The 15,299-nt window shown below is 37.0% G+C and overlaps 1 long non-coding RNA gene across 9 annotated transcripts in view; it reads left to right on the top strand.

Moving 5' to 3' along the window:
* Positions 1 to 15,299, top strand: part of LOC147916162 (uncharacterized) — a 331,839-nt gene that overhangs the window by 36,701 nt on the left and 279,839 nt on the right. The window contains exon 3 of one of the 9 annotated variants that reach the window (XR_015553458.1): positions 10,422 to 11,165. The exons of the other annotated variants lie outside the window; for them this stretch is intronic. This is a non-coding gene — a long non-coding RNA (uncharacterized LOC147916162). Of the gene's footprint in view, positions 1 to 10,421; positions 11,166 to 15,299 lie in introns of those variants that run through there. 9 annotated transcript variants of the gene reach the window in all.

Raw genomic sequence — 15,299 nt, 5'->3', positions numbered from 1 at the left:
TGCTAACTGAGGCCTGAAGGCAGAGAAGACAAACCCATACCTAGAATATGTATCTATTTCTCTGAAATCAAGTTCTTGGTCTTTTTAGGATATAAAAGGGTCATGTGGTAAACTTGGCCCCATATGGTTGGCAGAACTCTTTGAGGAATAATGCCATATTAGGGGTTCAGCCTTGGCCTCTGTTGCTGTCAGGTTGGGCATTCAGTGGCGACAGTAGCTAAATCAGCCTTAGTCAGTGGGAGCTCCCGCTGTTGGGCCCATGTATAGCCTCCATATCTTTCACCTTGGCCACTCCATTCATCTGACAGTTGTGGCCCTGGGGTGACTGATGACTGAGGCTGGCTGATGTCAACAGACTGGATCATTTTTTCTATTTGGTTGTTTAGTGCTTCTCCTGTAGTAGATGCTATTTGATATGCTGTAGCATATGACGCAATGGTCTTCGCACTTTGTGCCCACTCTGACATGTACATCCACATGTCTCTACATCAGACCTCCTTGTTTCTATCTTCCAATCTTTCTCCTTCCATGCCCCAACCAGGTAGCCTATGCTCCACCCATGAGTTTGTGTATATTCTAACCTGGGACTAGTTCTTCACACAAAGAGGACGGCTAGTTGCTCTGCCCAAATCTCCAATCACTGGGAAGATTTTTCCTTGCACTGCCTTTAAAGTCATTTGTGAGTAAGGCTGTAGTGCAACTGTTGTCCTGCACTTTGCCTTGCATTATGTACTGATCTGATTCATCTACAAAGCTAGCTCAGGTCTTTTCCCTCTTTATCGGATGGTTATGAGAAGTCTTCTGTATGGTCATAGGTATGAGCTAAAGGAGGTGCACTGGAATAATAAGGGTGAGTGACATTGGGGTCTGGGGTATCCCTTTATACAGCTTGCTTATGCAAGCTGGTCATGCTAGTGCTGGATCCAGGACATACCATTTCCATCTTATGATGGACTGTTGCTGGGTATTCCTGACCTTATGACTTATTTGGTCTGATAGAGCTGAGCTCATGATATGTGTGGTCACTTAGTATCCCATGGTCAGGCATTTAGTCTCTATCAGAGATAAATAAAACTCCAGTATTTTTTTCCCTCAATGGTGTATAGTTCCACTGCAGATGACACGATTTTGCTCCAGAACATCAGAGGACTACATGCTGGGGCTTGCTATAAGCAACATGTTTCACATAGCATGTCTTCCCACCATCAATACCTCTAATACCTTAGCATCTACTGAATCATATGGCTCAAGGGGCAGAGATACTTGCACCACAGCCTAGACCTAGTGCAGAGCCCTTTCTGTTCTAGGTCACTCTCAAAGCTTGCAGCCTTACATGTCACCTGGTATGTGAGTCAAAGCAGTGTCCCCAGGCATGGAATATGCTGCTTCTGCAACCAGTAAAAGTCTATCAAGCATTGTGCTTTCTTCTTTGTGATAGGAGATAGAGGATACAGTAATTTTTTGTCTTTTACTTTGAAGGGGGCTTCCTGATATGCCTCTAATTACTGAACTCTTAAAAATTTTGCTGCTGTGGAAAGCCCGTATCCTTATCTCAGGTGTTCTGGTCTCATTCCCCTCAACCCCTGCTCATAATTAGAGTCCTGATCTTGGCATAACAGAGCTAAATTGTCTGGGTGTTTAACTTTCTCTGGAGCCAAGTCACTCTAACTCTTAAACCCGGGGCCTGGTCTTCATCTTTCTTTGTCCTTTGACTACAGAAGATGAGACCTTCTTTGTGAGCTATTGTTTTTCACACTTAACTTTCAGTTGCCTGTTAATCACCTGCAGGTTTTCATTATTTTTTTTTCCTAGGGTATCCATGACATGCAGCAATAGCCATCCAATCCCATTGTCTTTATTGGTACTGTTTTAGCTGATACTTCTCAAAACTCTGATACTTGAATTAGCTGGTGCATTCTTTTCCACTGGCATACCATCCCAGCGATCACCTATGACAGTTTTAACAATTGGACCAGCACCTGTGTCAGGGGAAGTCTTCGCTACTTTCAGTCATGGAGTCCTCAATATTTGTTGAGCAGCAAGTGATTCAGCTCTAACACCACGTCTTATTGCCTACTTTCCAGGCCCTTTCTGGTACCAGTTCTTGCAGGCTGGTATAGGTGGATGCTGAATGGAGTTTGGTGTACTGGTTATTTATTAGTGATGAACATCTATGGAAGAGATGGGGAAGAAGCAAGACTGAAAGAGAGAGAAGTCAAACTTTAACATAGGTCTGACAAAGCCTTGGCTAAACCCAGGGGAACCTCTGAGCAAATACGTTCCATCAGTTGCCCCCAGGGGGTGGTCAGTTATTGGATGTGGACTGCCTCAGTAAGGGCATGCTCTTGAGCAAGACGGCTTATTGTCAGTGAGGAAAATTCTGAAAGAGCTGAGAGATAGGAGGCTATCTTCTAAGAGCATTGCTGGTGGCTGGGGCAATAAGACTTTAATTAAGAGGGACCTTAATGTCTCATCTCTTGTTTACCACAACGTTTTTATAAATAGCACCATTTAAAAATTCACTTTTGAATTGTTGATTGTATATAGAAACATAATTGATTTTTAAATATATTCTTTGTATCTAGCAACTCTGCTAAAATTACTTGTTTATTCTAACATTTTATATGTGGATTCTTCTGGGTTTTCTATATTTATCTCAAGTACACAGAAGTATTTATCAGAATGTACACTGGGCCATTATATAAGTGTCAATACATTTCAAAGGATTGAAATCGAACAAAGTTTGTTTTCTGGCCACAGTGAAGTTAAGTTAGAAATCAATAAAAAAAAAAAATCCTCTAGTGTCTGGAAATTAAGGAATACGCTTACAAATAATACATGGATTAAATGAAGTTAAGATGGAAATAAGAAAATATACTGAAGTGAATTATAATAAAAATAAGATATATTAAAACTTGTGAGACAAAGCTAAAGATGAAAATTTATAGCCCTAATTGCACACATTAGAAAAGAAGGGCCAAAATCAGTGATCTATATATCCATCTCAACAAATCAGAAAAAAATAGAAAATTAAATCTACGTAGAATAGAAGTAAAGAAATAGTAAATACAATAGCATTTCTGCTCTTGTTTTAGTGATTGCTGTAGAGATTATACATATATCCTCGACATATTAGATCTACTCTAAAATAGTACTTTTACCACTTCCTGGACCATGCATCTTCATCCTTTCTTTTGTGCTTTTAGAATATATATTTTAAACCCCAAGAAATTCATGTCATTGTTTTGTACAGTAAACAATCATTTAGATTTATCATTTATTTATCCTTTCTATTGTTATTCATTTCTCTCTCGATTTCTATGCTTTCATCTGGGATATTTTTCCTTCTGCTGAAAAATTCTCTTTAGTATATTTTTTAGTGCAGTTCTATGGGAGACAGATTTTTCTCAGTGTTTGTTTCTCTGAAGACATCTTTATTTTATTTTCCTTTTTGAAAAATATTTTCTTCAGGTATAGAATTTTAGATTAGCTGTTACTGTTCAGCACTCCAAACATGTCATTCTATTGTCCTATGGTTTCCATTGTTTCTGTTGAAGGTCAGCCCGATTCGTTGAAGGTACCGAATCTTTTTTCTCTGGCAACTTAAAAGATTATCTTTTTGTCTTTGTCTTTCACCAGTTTTACTATGATTTTTATTTAGACTGCTTGAGTTTCATAGAGTTTCTTGAATTTGTGGATTAATATCTTTGCTGTTTTTGTAATATTATCAGGCAACATCATATAAGATACTCATTTTGTGTCACTATCTCCTCTCCTTCTGGGTCTTCAATAGCTTGTCTAATAGATCTTTTGTACACATTTTCTTTATTTTCCATCTTTTCCCCCTCTGTTCTTTAGTCTGGATGCTTTAAATTGACTTAACGTACAGTTCTAATACTCTCTTCTCCTGTTTAATCTGTCTATAAATTTCTTAATTTTAGTAATTGTTTTTTTCAGTCTAGAATCTTTGATTGACTTCAGTTTCTGGTCAATTTCTCCATTTTCCCATCTTTTTTTCTGAAAAAATTAATCACTGTTCTTTTAACATCCTTATGTGAGAACTTCAAAGTCTGAATCATCTGAAGTCTGTTTCTAATTTTTAAAAATTTTTCATTCATTTCTGAGCCTTTAATTCTCTCTTGGCATGCCTAAGAATTTTTTGAAAAATTAAATGACATATTTTGTATGAAAAATTTTAGAGATGATTGGTGAAGTTCTACCTGATGTTATCTTTTTCCAGAGAGGATTTAATATTAATTTACCCTGCACTTAGATTAGGAACAGATCACCTTTACCAGGTCTTGGATTGACCTGGTTCAACACTGGATTTTTATGAGAGCTTTGTCCTTAATCCTAATGTCTGGTCCTTTCAAAGTCTTTTCTGGAGGTCTGGCTGGTTTATCAGGGGTTATCTTCTTTGGGGGCCTTTGAACTCTAATTTTTGTTCCCTAGTCTTCTAGACTGTTCAAAACTCAACTCAGCTTCCCAGCATTTTGGCCATTGTTTTCTGCTTTGCTTTTCAGCCTCTAATCCGGCCCTTCTTATAGCTTAACAAATATCTTGAAGGGAAAAGCACTACAATGTACTTCCCTTCTTTTCAGGATGTTGGATACTCAAATTATTCTATCTTTAAAAAAATACATTTTTTATTTTCTCCAACTTTTCTAATTGTTTCAGACTAACTCTGTGAAAATATTGCTCTGCAGCAAGCCACTCTACTAGCATCAGGAGCAGGAAATCCTGTAGGCTTTTTCAATGAGAGGAATGTACTAGGTTTATTGTTGTATTCCCAATGCCTTCCACAATCCTTGAAACGTGAAGGTGCTCAGAGATTTTTTCAATGAATAAAAATATGCAAGAAAAGCATAAAACAAGACCATATTCAAGGGACATTTTTGATCTAATGAAATAGCTAAGACTTAGTCAAGAATTCTTTAATGTTTAGTGTAATTTCAACATATTTCATAGAATTTTTCTTCATGACTTGAATTCTCTTTTATCTTTTTCCCCCTCTGTGAAACATTTGGAACCCATTCTACAATTTATCCCTCGGTCTTCTGTTGTCTTAATAGTATGTTTGATGTTATAAGCTTGGAAATATATTTGTGGTATTAGCATAAGGTAAGCTCTAGAAGGCAGGCTCTGTTATATTTCTGCTACATTCTTCAAGATATCTCAAGCAGTGCTGAATACTCGATGGCATGTGATAATTCCTTCTTTAAAATATAAGGCAGTACAAATTCAAGTGCTATATTCTAAACTTGAGGGGTTCAAATAATGTATATTGCAGAACATATTTTTGTAAATTAAAAAACTTTTTTGATGTGTATATTTTTGGTGTGTAGTAGATTTTGATGTGTAGTTTTTTTGGCATAGGCTGCATGCAAAGCACTATGTTTGTGAGTAAGTATCTTAGTACTCCATCACTGTCATTCATAGTTGCCACCATGGCCTGATGAGAGGAGGGCAGAATCATTGTGATTAAAAAGTAAGGAGATTTGGGGCCGGCCCTGTGGCGTAGTGGTTAAGTGTGCGAGCTCCACTGCTGGCGGTCCGGGTTCAGATCCCGGGCGCACACCGATGCACTGCTTGTCAGGCCATGCTGTGGCGGCGTCCCATATAAAGTGGAGGAAGATGGGCACAGATGTTAGCCCAGGGCCAGTCTTCCTCAGCAAAAAGAGGGGGATTGGCATGGAGGTTAGCTCAGGGCTGATCTTCCTCACACACACACAAAAAAGTAAGGAGATTTGTTTATTGCATGCTTAATATATGACAGATACCATGGTCATTATTTTACATAGATTAGCTCTTTTAATCTTCATAATAACCCAATTCAAGGATACTATTGTTATCCCAATTTTTAGATGAAGAAACTGAGACAGAAAAAGGTTAAGTCACTTTCCCAAGTTTATAGAGCTAACTAGTGGAGGAACTAAGATAGTAGTTGTGGTAGCATATGACGCTAACAAAATATGTTACACTGTTCTACTCTCCATTTCAAATTCTCCAGTCCCTGGTCCTGGTAATGAAGGGGAAGCAGAGAGAGATGTATGATTCAATTTATTGTTTTGTTGCCCTTAGCACAGCAACACTGAGAGGAAGGGAAGGAATACTTATATGAAAGTTTTCTTTCACCTTAGGCATATGTGATTATCTGTAGGAAAAGATGTTTACAATAAGCATGAGAATTTAGATCAACAATTTTTTTTCATATTCTTGGTTCTTTTGTGTCTTCATTTTTCACTGGAAAATTTTGTTATCTCAAGAAATACATAACACAATGGCAAAAAGAACTAAAAGTATTCAGTGGCATAAAAACATTGTTCTGTAAGGACAGATTGAAACATTAGGCTTTTTTAGTTGGGAAGAATAAATGCTAAGTGGATATCTTTAACGTCTAGAAAATCAAAAAGATTATTTTTGGATGAAAAAACAGAATATATGAAAGAATAATGGGGGTAATATTTGAACTGTTTATGAGTTTTCAGTAGGAATAATTGAGAACCAATTAAGAGAAGTCTGTTTTCATAGAAATTTGAAACTGGAAAAATGAAGATTGTGATGGGTTCTGTTTTTGTTGTATTAATTATGAGAAGAGAGGAGAGAGAGAGTGTAGGGACGTCTCTGTTTCAGAATTATGAGATTAATAATGTCCTGAGGATAACTGGGATAAAAGTTCCCAGTTAAAAGTTAAACTTAAAGTTCCCAGCAAAGTTATTGCGCACAGAATTTGGGTGTTGCAACTAGAAAAAGATTTCTTTTTTCTGTGCTCCAAATAGGGTAATGCATACCATCATGCTATTGCTGGTTATAAAGTCTAGGCATTTCAGGAGCATGCATTCTAAGAGAAGATTCAGAGTTGGTCTGCTTAAGTTGGGATAACACTGGCATTCAATTAAATCAAGTGATGGTCAATAGCAGATTAGGATAGTGAGGAGAAACAGAAAACCGTACTGGGGAATTATTATGTCTATTAAGTTTCCTTTATTCTGTATGTGAACATTAGCGCAAATTTTGCAAATGGTAATATGTCAAAAGGAAATTTTAGAATTTCACTTTAATGAAATTTACTGACAGACATATATTTTTATTCAACAAAACTTTTGTAAATTTTTCCAGAGTGCTATATGAGACAAAGTTCAAGAATTATAGAATAATGGAGGGGGAAGAAGGGAGCAAGATAGATAAAAGCAATTAAAAACCTTCCAGTGGTCATAATTACTTAGAACAAAGCTATGCAGTTCTAAAAGTTATTTCATTTTATGAGTCATTTAATTCCATTGGTAAAACTGACATCTTTATTTTTTAGTCACTGCTTTACCTCTTTTAACTGTAACAGCATTTGCCAGGTGATATGTATTTCCTCATGGTCAAATTTGGTATTAACATAAAGTGAATTAAATTTGTTAGCCTTCTGCTAACTGAATATGATTCAGTATTTACTGTAGCTATTACACTTTATTTGAAATATTTTATTAATAAAACAGCTTTTCTGTATGCTTAATAATTCTTATGATTTGGTGATTTTCTTGTTTTCATTTATAGACCATATGTTTAAGATAATTTAAAATATTCTGTTCTCCATGTTCACACTGGATTTTAATGTAAGTGCTCAGAAATGTGACTAATCATTTGTCAGGGACACAGATAACTCCTGGAATGCTCACTAGTAGGAAAAGACAAAAAATCATGACAGTCTAAAATTCTCTGACGACTATACTGTGCTCTTCATCATTCTACTCCCTCTCACTTTTCCTCTATCGACATTGTGATTTTATTTCTGAGTTTCATATGGAACAGCTAGGAAGATATTATTTAGAGATCAAGAGAGATGTTAATGAGAGAAAAATTACACTGTTCTGCCATTACCCTTTCCCTCTTTTCTCTCCTCGGCATGGGGCACACATTCTAGTTTATTTCTCTCTTTAGCAAGAGACACACTCAAAGCCTCTCTCTGGGCCTTTTATCCTGTAATTTGGTTCTCTCATGTCAAAGCACTTCTCTCAAACCCCCTTTCCAGTATTTTGGTTTTCTTCCAGAGTTTATAATCTCCAACTTGTTCTTATTCCTTCAGTTCATCAGAAAGGGAGATAGGGACATTTCTAGGTTATCAATAGAAGCTTACTTTGTGTATGGGTGAATACTACCATGATTATTATTCATAAAATTTGGAATGTCGGGAATGTGCACTTATATTTGTTGCTGCAGGCTAAGTAAACTGGCCAGAAAGTGTAGGCATCCGGTATTGCTTTTCAGTACTTGCATATACAGTCCCTTTTTTCTCTTCATTCTACCTTCTCGTGTTAACAAGTATCAGTCTTCAATGACTTTGCATGTCCTTTACTCACATAATCACTTAATTAACTTAACCCGATGGATAGTGTTGGTGTATTGGTGATGACCAGAGCGATATTACATAAAATCCCAGATTCTTTAAGTTTGCGGTAACTTTAGAAGTGTAGAAGTTAAGTCTCTCAAACTAACAGTTTTACAGCAACTCGACAAAGGCCATCCCATTCTCTTTGAAAAGTTCCACATTATTCAATTTTCCAGGAGCTCTTGTATTTTGAACTATATTCCATGAATTGAAGTGAGATCTGTCTCCATATTACTATTATCCATTACACAACTTCTGTTATGGCACTCTCCTGAATAAATTTTAACTCTTTGTCATAGGGAATCACTTTGTGTTTTGAATTCAGCTCATGTGAATCTAGCTTAATCTCATTCTCCTAAAATGTTTTTTTCTTTTGACACAGTTATGGTAAGGTTCAACAGTGGGTATCAAAATAAAAATAACTTTAAAAAGTTAGGAAGTGATTTCCCTCTCATGCAAAAATTTGTAGGTAAGTAGATCAGGCATGTCATAGTTACTTTGCTTCACAAAACATTTAGGACTCAAGGCTTTTTCTAGCTTATTGTCTTTCTGTGATAGCTTCCATTCCCAAGGTCACCTCATGGTCCCAATGGCTTTTTCCCCTTTAGCCATCGTGTCCATGTTCTAGCTAACAGTTAAGAGAGAAGGACAGAGAAGAAAGGAGAGAAGATCATGTACCAGATGCCTTTTAAGGAAAGTTTTCAGAAGCTGCCTCAAGAAACTCCTGCTTATATATCTTATTGACCTAAAGAACTAGGTCCCTTGGCAAATCTATTTGTAAGGGAGTCTTTATTCTGGGTAATCGAGTGCCCAGTTAAAATCAGATGATCTGTTACTGTGGGACAAGAATAGAATCATTTTTGGGTAACAGCATTCTCAGGCATGCAGGGTTTCTAAACTTATAAGTATTCCAGTTGCCTTTTTATAGGTGAATTTAGTTTTCAATTACCTTATGGTCCTCCTAACAAACACAGAGGTCTGGGCTGTGTACGGTGGAAGTGTTCCATGCCTTGATTTTAACACAGCCTAAGATAGCTGACTATTTTAGAATCAGTATCTTCACCACGGGTTACAGTTAAGGGTAGGTAAAAAGTCTTCTGCCACTCTGGCCTCCCTATTCTGTGAAGTGCCAGAAGTCCAGGATGCTTTCAGGTCACTTAACAAATTCTCAAATATTCTCTGCAACCATCTGAGTTAATTCTCCTAAGATTTCATGAGAAACTAATGAAGGAATGTGCTTTTTTTCTTCCTAATTGGTTTCAAGGTAGATATTTGATCAACATCATTGTTATAGTCACTGTGTTAAGTGTTTTACACACATTATATCTTTTAATACTCTCAATAATCCTTTAAGGTAGGTATTTTTGTGTTCATGTTAGAGCTGTGCATACTGATGCTCAGAGATTTAAGAAACTTTCCCACATCTCAAAAGTGGTAGCAGAGTTGGGATTCAAATTCAACTTAAAATCTGTGCTTTTAATTACTATGCTATATTGATTTTAGTATTCTGCCCTCTTCTGCTAAAATAAATTAACGTTGGTGAAAAAGAAAAGATATAGAGTTTTCCGTTATAGGTAAATATATATTTTTACTTGAAATATTACACTACTCCCTACCTACACACACACACCACACCACACACACACACACACACACACACACACACACACAATGTGCGTCATGGCAGTATAAAATATTATATTTTCCAGGCCTCTGAACTATTGTTCAAACTGTCTTTTGCATATGCTTATAAGGCCAGATTTATAAGTGTCATAGATATAAACTTTTAGATCTGCAGTTATTACCCATGGATTTTTTGGGCTTTGTGAAAATATACAGTGCAGAAAATTCCTGCAAGTCCAGCAGAAATCAACTTTATGGGGATAGACTGGGTAAAAAAATTAATGGAGAGTATAAAGCCACTGCAGACTCCTTAGATTACTAGTGGATTTGAAAATGAACAGGTATTTGCATGAACAGTAGTTTGCTTATTATACTTTCTCTCTTCTCTGGTCACATTACATGACGTAACCCGATGAATCAGAAATTGGATCTGTATGGGGAGACGTGGATGACCACAATTCCCTACGAGTCACTGCTTCTACAGACGAGATATATTCCAACATCCCCTGGAATCATTTTGGAAATCAACTGGAACTCAAGATTTGTTAGGGAAGTTTGCTAAAATGCTTTCAGATAGAGCAAATAGTGCTGATTTGATGGCTGTTCCAGAGACTTCTACACCTGACCTCCAAGTAACCTTCTGGATTGAAGCCCTTTGTCTTACACAGTTCTACTTGCTGTCCTTACTTCAAAAATGCACCGTAACCCCATGAAGTTACTGTTTGCTCTCAGGGGAATCACTGTCTTAAATTCTGCTGTCTGTGTGCCTCTAAGAACTGGTCTTCATCCATACTTTCTGTTTTATGTAAGCCTGCATTTATGAAACAGAACTGATCTAGTTGGTGGGATTTACTCATGAATGTGGGATGGGACTGATATGTCCACTTTCACTACTCTTACAATATATGGTAGTTTTAAAATTTTTGGTTTTATTAGATATAGCAATTTTTTATTTAACCATAAAGTAATTTTCTCTTAGTGTTATCTTTGGACCGGTAGCATCAGAATCACCCAAGGCTCTCATGAAAATGGTAGGCTATTAAGCTCTGCTCAAAACTTACGGAATCAGAACATCTGGGAGTAGAGCTCAAGAATCTGTATTTTAAATGTTTCCCAGGAGATTTGATGTATGTTATAGTTTTTAAATTACTATCTAGGAGGAATGAGCACCTTGTGTCAAGGTATTTGACATAAGATGTTTAGAATTGACTTTCTTCTTTCTTATTTTGTATGAATTACTTCCCTTTCTCCTTATCTCTGTCTTCTCTCTCCCCAAATGTAACAGAATTTTTGGAAAAATCTGTGATCCATAGGGAATTTCAAGTTCTATTCTGCAGTGTCTTTTGACATTCAAAACATATTGGATCTGGGGCTGATCATATATATTGGGGATCCTTAAATGATTTGAGACTCAGGGCACTGCCAAGTTGCTCCTGTCCCAAAGGATGTGCCTTTTTATTCAGTCTCCCCTGGCATCACCACTTCCTTCCTCTCAGATACATCTTAAAAAATAAATGTCATGTCTTTGGGTTACATGGTGGCTTTCACACCTGTTCAGTTATAGGGTAGAGGGCAGGGATAGGTTCTAAGAATATTTAGTACTACAAAATATAACAAACCTTAAATAATACTTTATGTTAAATATTAACTATCTGCTTTGGTGAAGAACCCAATTCTTGTATGACAGAATTTTGACAGTAGAATGCTTCATTTAGATTCTTGTGGTTTGAAGTTCAAAAGTGAGAAAGAGGGAAAAATACAGTAGTTGTCAATAAATTTCTGTTAATATGAGTGAGTGTTACCTAGGAAAGAAGAAAGGGTTCAGGAGGGTATTCATACCCTTTTACAGTGCTCAATAACAACATTGACACATCAATATCTAAGCCTAGGTCTGGGAAAAATAATTGTGGGTGCATTGGCTGAATCTGACATAATATGGTAGCAGTTTCTAGGAGATAGTTGCCATAAATATTGGCCTAGACAATCAATATATCACATTTCGCAGTCTGTGATTATTGGCTCACAGTGAGTATAGGATCAAAGTTGATACAATCAGAGTGAATCTCAGAGCTCTTGGGACCTATTGGAAAAGTGGCTCTCTTTTTCTGCTGTTCCTGTGAAGATGTGAGATGATGGTTGCTATGAATATGTTGTCTTCACAAGATCAGAGGCGGCTGAATAATGCAGCCAACCCAGAGAAGGGAGCCAAAAGATGCTAAGGAAGAAACCAGTTTGGGGTGACATAATTTAAACCTCTGCATCAAAAATCATTTGAAGGTAGGGGCCGGCCTGGTGGTGTAGCAGTTAAGTTCACACACTCCGCTTCAGTGGGGCCTGGGGTTTGCAGGTTCAGATCATGGGTGTGGACCTATGCACTGCTCATCAAACCATGCTGTGGTGGCGTCCCACATATAAAATAGAGGAAGATGGGCATGGCTGTTAGCTTAGGGCTAATCTTCCTCAGCAAAAAGAGGAAGATTGGCAATGGATGTTGGCTGAGGGGCCAATCTTTCTCACACACACACAAAAAAAGTCACTTGAAAGTAAGTGTATGCCTGACATTTTCAGTTGTATGAGCCAATACAATCTTTTTTATTGTTTAAGCCAGGTTGTGATTGACTGTGTATGTTTTCCTTACTGGCAGCTGAAAGAGTCCTAACCGATTTACCGTCTAACAATGCTCATTACGCTTCATTATTATTGCTTATGAAAGGTCTGACTGGCCTGCCCTGGTGGTTTAGTGGTTAAGATTTGGTGTGGCCTGGGTTTGTTTGCTGGTCAGGGAACGACACCACCCATCAGTCAGTTGTCATATTGTGGTGGCTGCATGTTGCTATGATGCTGAAAGCTATGCCACTGGTATTTCAAATACGAGTGGCAGGGTCATCTGTGGTGGACAGGTTTTAGCAGAGCTTCTAGACTAAGACAGACTAGGAAGAAGGACCTGGCCCCCCACTTCCAAAGAAATTGACCATGAAAACCTTATGAATAGCAGCAGAACATTGTCTGATATAGTGCCAGAAGGTGAGAGGATGGTGCAAAAAGACCAGGCAGGGTTCTGCTCTGCTGTGCACAGAGTTGCTGCGAGTCGGAATCAATTTCATGGCACAAGCAACAAGATCTGAATTTCTTGCTAGACTATAACTTCCATGAGGGCAGGGCCATGTCTCTTTTGCCTGCTGTTGCATCCTCGGTCCCTACCATAATTTCAGCACAGAGTAGGTTGTAAATAAACATTTTTGAATGTGACTATATAATTTATTACCCTTCTTGATAAATCTAATATTACAGCATTTTTGTGTTACAAACAATTTGTTCCTCTATATTCTTTAAAGGAAAAAAACCTTCCTACATTCCAGATCCAATTTCCCTATTTCCTGTGCTGATCTTGATACATCTTGCCACCCACATTGTTTTCTCCCCTGCTTTACAGTAGCATTAAATTGAATCAAAACAACTCTTCTTTGTCTGTCGATTTTTTACCAGTCTCTCCCTGTTGTTTAGCCATTCCCTTGTCTGTGTTCACATAATGCTTTATTTATACTTCAATTGCAGCAGATTTCGCCATGTATTACAATTAATAGTTCATCCTTTGCTTTATCCCCAAAACTGTGTATTCTTTGAAAACAGTAATTAAGTCTTTTTTTAACCTTTATATTGTCAGTGAGTATTATAGCATTTTCCATTTGTGTATTAAAAATGGAAAATACATGCAGACATTTTTCTTTAGTTTCTAGTTCTACTCTGTCCAGTGTTTTATGCCATCGTAAACATACCTGAACTGAATATCCCCAGAATTTTCTTATTCTCATTTGAAGGTTGTCACTTGTGTGGTTAACCCATCAGTTAGCATATTGGATGTTGACTCCAAAAAGGACTTCAGAGATGGCTGAATTACTGTGGAGGGAAGCTTGAAAAAATTAGATTTTAACAGTAACCATCTATAAGCACAAATTTTTACAATCACTTGGAAATGGTTATTAACTCATGTGAAAATAGAAATAAAAATTCCAAGAACTGAACTGTAAAAGCAGAGACTTTGGAGAATGTTCATAGTGAGGAAAGAGTCTTTGTATTAAAGATATTTTGGACTACCTGGGCTTTCAGAAATACTTTATTGATAGCAAGGTGCTAGTGGCAGTTGCTGTTTTGTTGCCTATTGAATAGCCATCCCCAGCTCTTCTTCCTTGACAGAGAACCCACATTTATTCAGGTACTGGGCAAGTAGTAATGTGCTTAGGAAGGTAGTTTCCTTTTCCAGCAATGGAGGGAGCTTGGTTTGAGCCACTTATGGGAATGTCATTCTTCTCTGCCAATGATTGTTCTAATGATGAGCATGTAACCCAATTCTGACTAATGAAATGTAGGGGGAATTCTACCTGAAAATTATGGGAAAAGTTTTCTTTCCTTATGTCTATATTTATCTATCTATCTATCTATCTGTCTATCTATCTATCTATCTATCTATCTATCTATTATAGATTGAAAGAGACAGAGAGAGAGAACCCACTAACCCTCTACAATGTGTCATACATTCCAAGATGAATATTAAATGTTAGAGAAAAAGAGAAGCAGGCAAATATTAGAAGTTGCCAAAAAGGGATTTTTATAAATTTGGAAACTATTCACTGGTGACAATTGGCTATAGTTCTAGAACAACTAGCCCTAGCAAATAATAGACTGTTGTTACACATATTACCAGAAAGTCCTCACCCTGAGATGTAACCAGTCCAAGAGAATTCATAAACTTAGATGTTAGTATTAACTGAATAAGATTACTGAAAGAAGAAAGATGTTATAATAGTAAGTATAAACAGGTGGGATATGACCTTTATTTATACAGATATCCAGAGGGGACGGAAAGTAAAAACATGCCATTATATGTTTACTATTACACAAGTAAGAGAAAACCTGAGCCACTGACATGAACACCCTGGTTGTTCAGCACTTATACTCCCTAGAGTGAGTAAGGCAGAATCAAAAGATTACTATAGCTTGACAAAAATGTACTTCATTTCAGATAATCAATTCGTGAATTGATTATCATTAAGCAGAAGTCTGATTATGAATTAGGTTTCCCAAGTATCTTCATTCTAGGAAGGTGAAACTTTGATTATCTGACTGACACATACGGCTAGTCCAATGGATATCGATTGATTGTAAAATGATAGGTCTTTTGGTTGATAAATCCACTTCCTATTGCTTAAGTTATCATGAGCTCATTCCTTAGAGTCTCTTTTACTTTAAAGTGAATTTGGCTTCTCGACCCATGTGGCCTTGGAACATAGAGAAGAGAGCC

The sequence above is a fragment of the Ceratotherium simum genome, chromosome 10, assembly GCF_057802395.1.
Source record: "Ceratotherium simum simum isolate JZ-2026a chromosome 10, ASM5780239v1, whole genome shotgun sequence".
Lineage (NCBI taxonomy): Eukaryota > Metazoa > Chordata > Mammalia > Perissodactyla > Rhinocerotidae > Ceratotherium > Ceratotherium simum.
The sequence above is the reverse complement of the archived record's forward strand: the minus strand, read 5'-3'. Positions and strand labels throughout refer to the sequence as shown.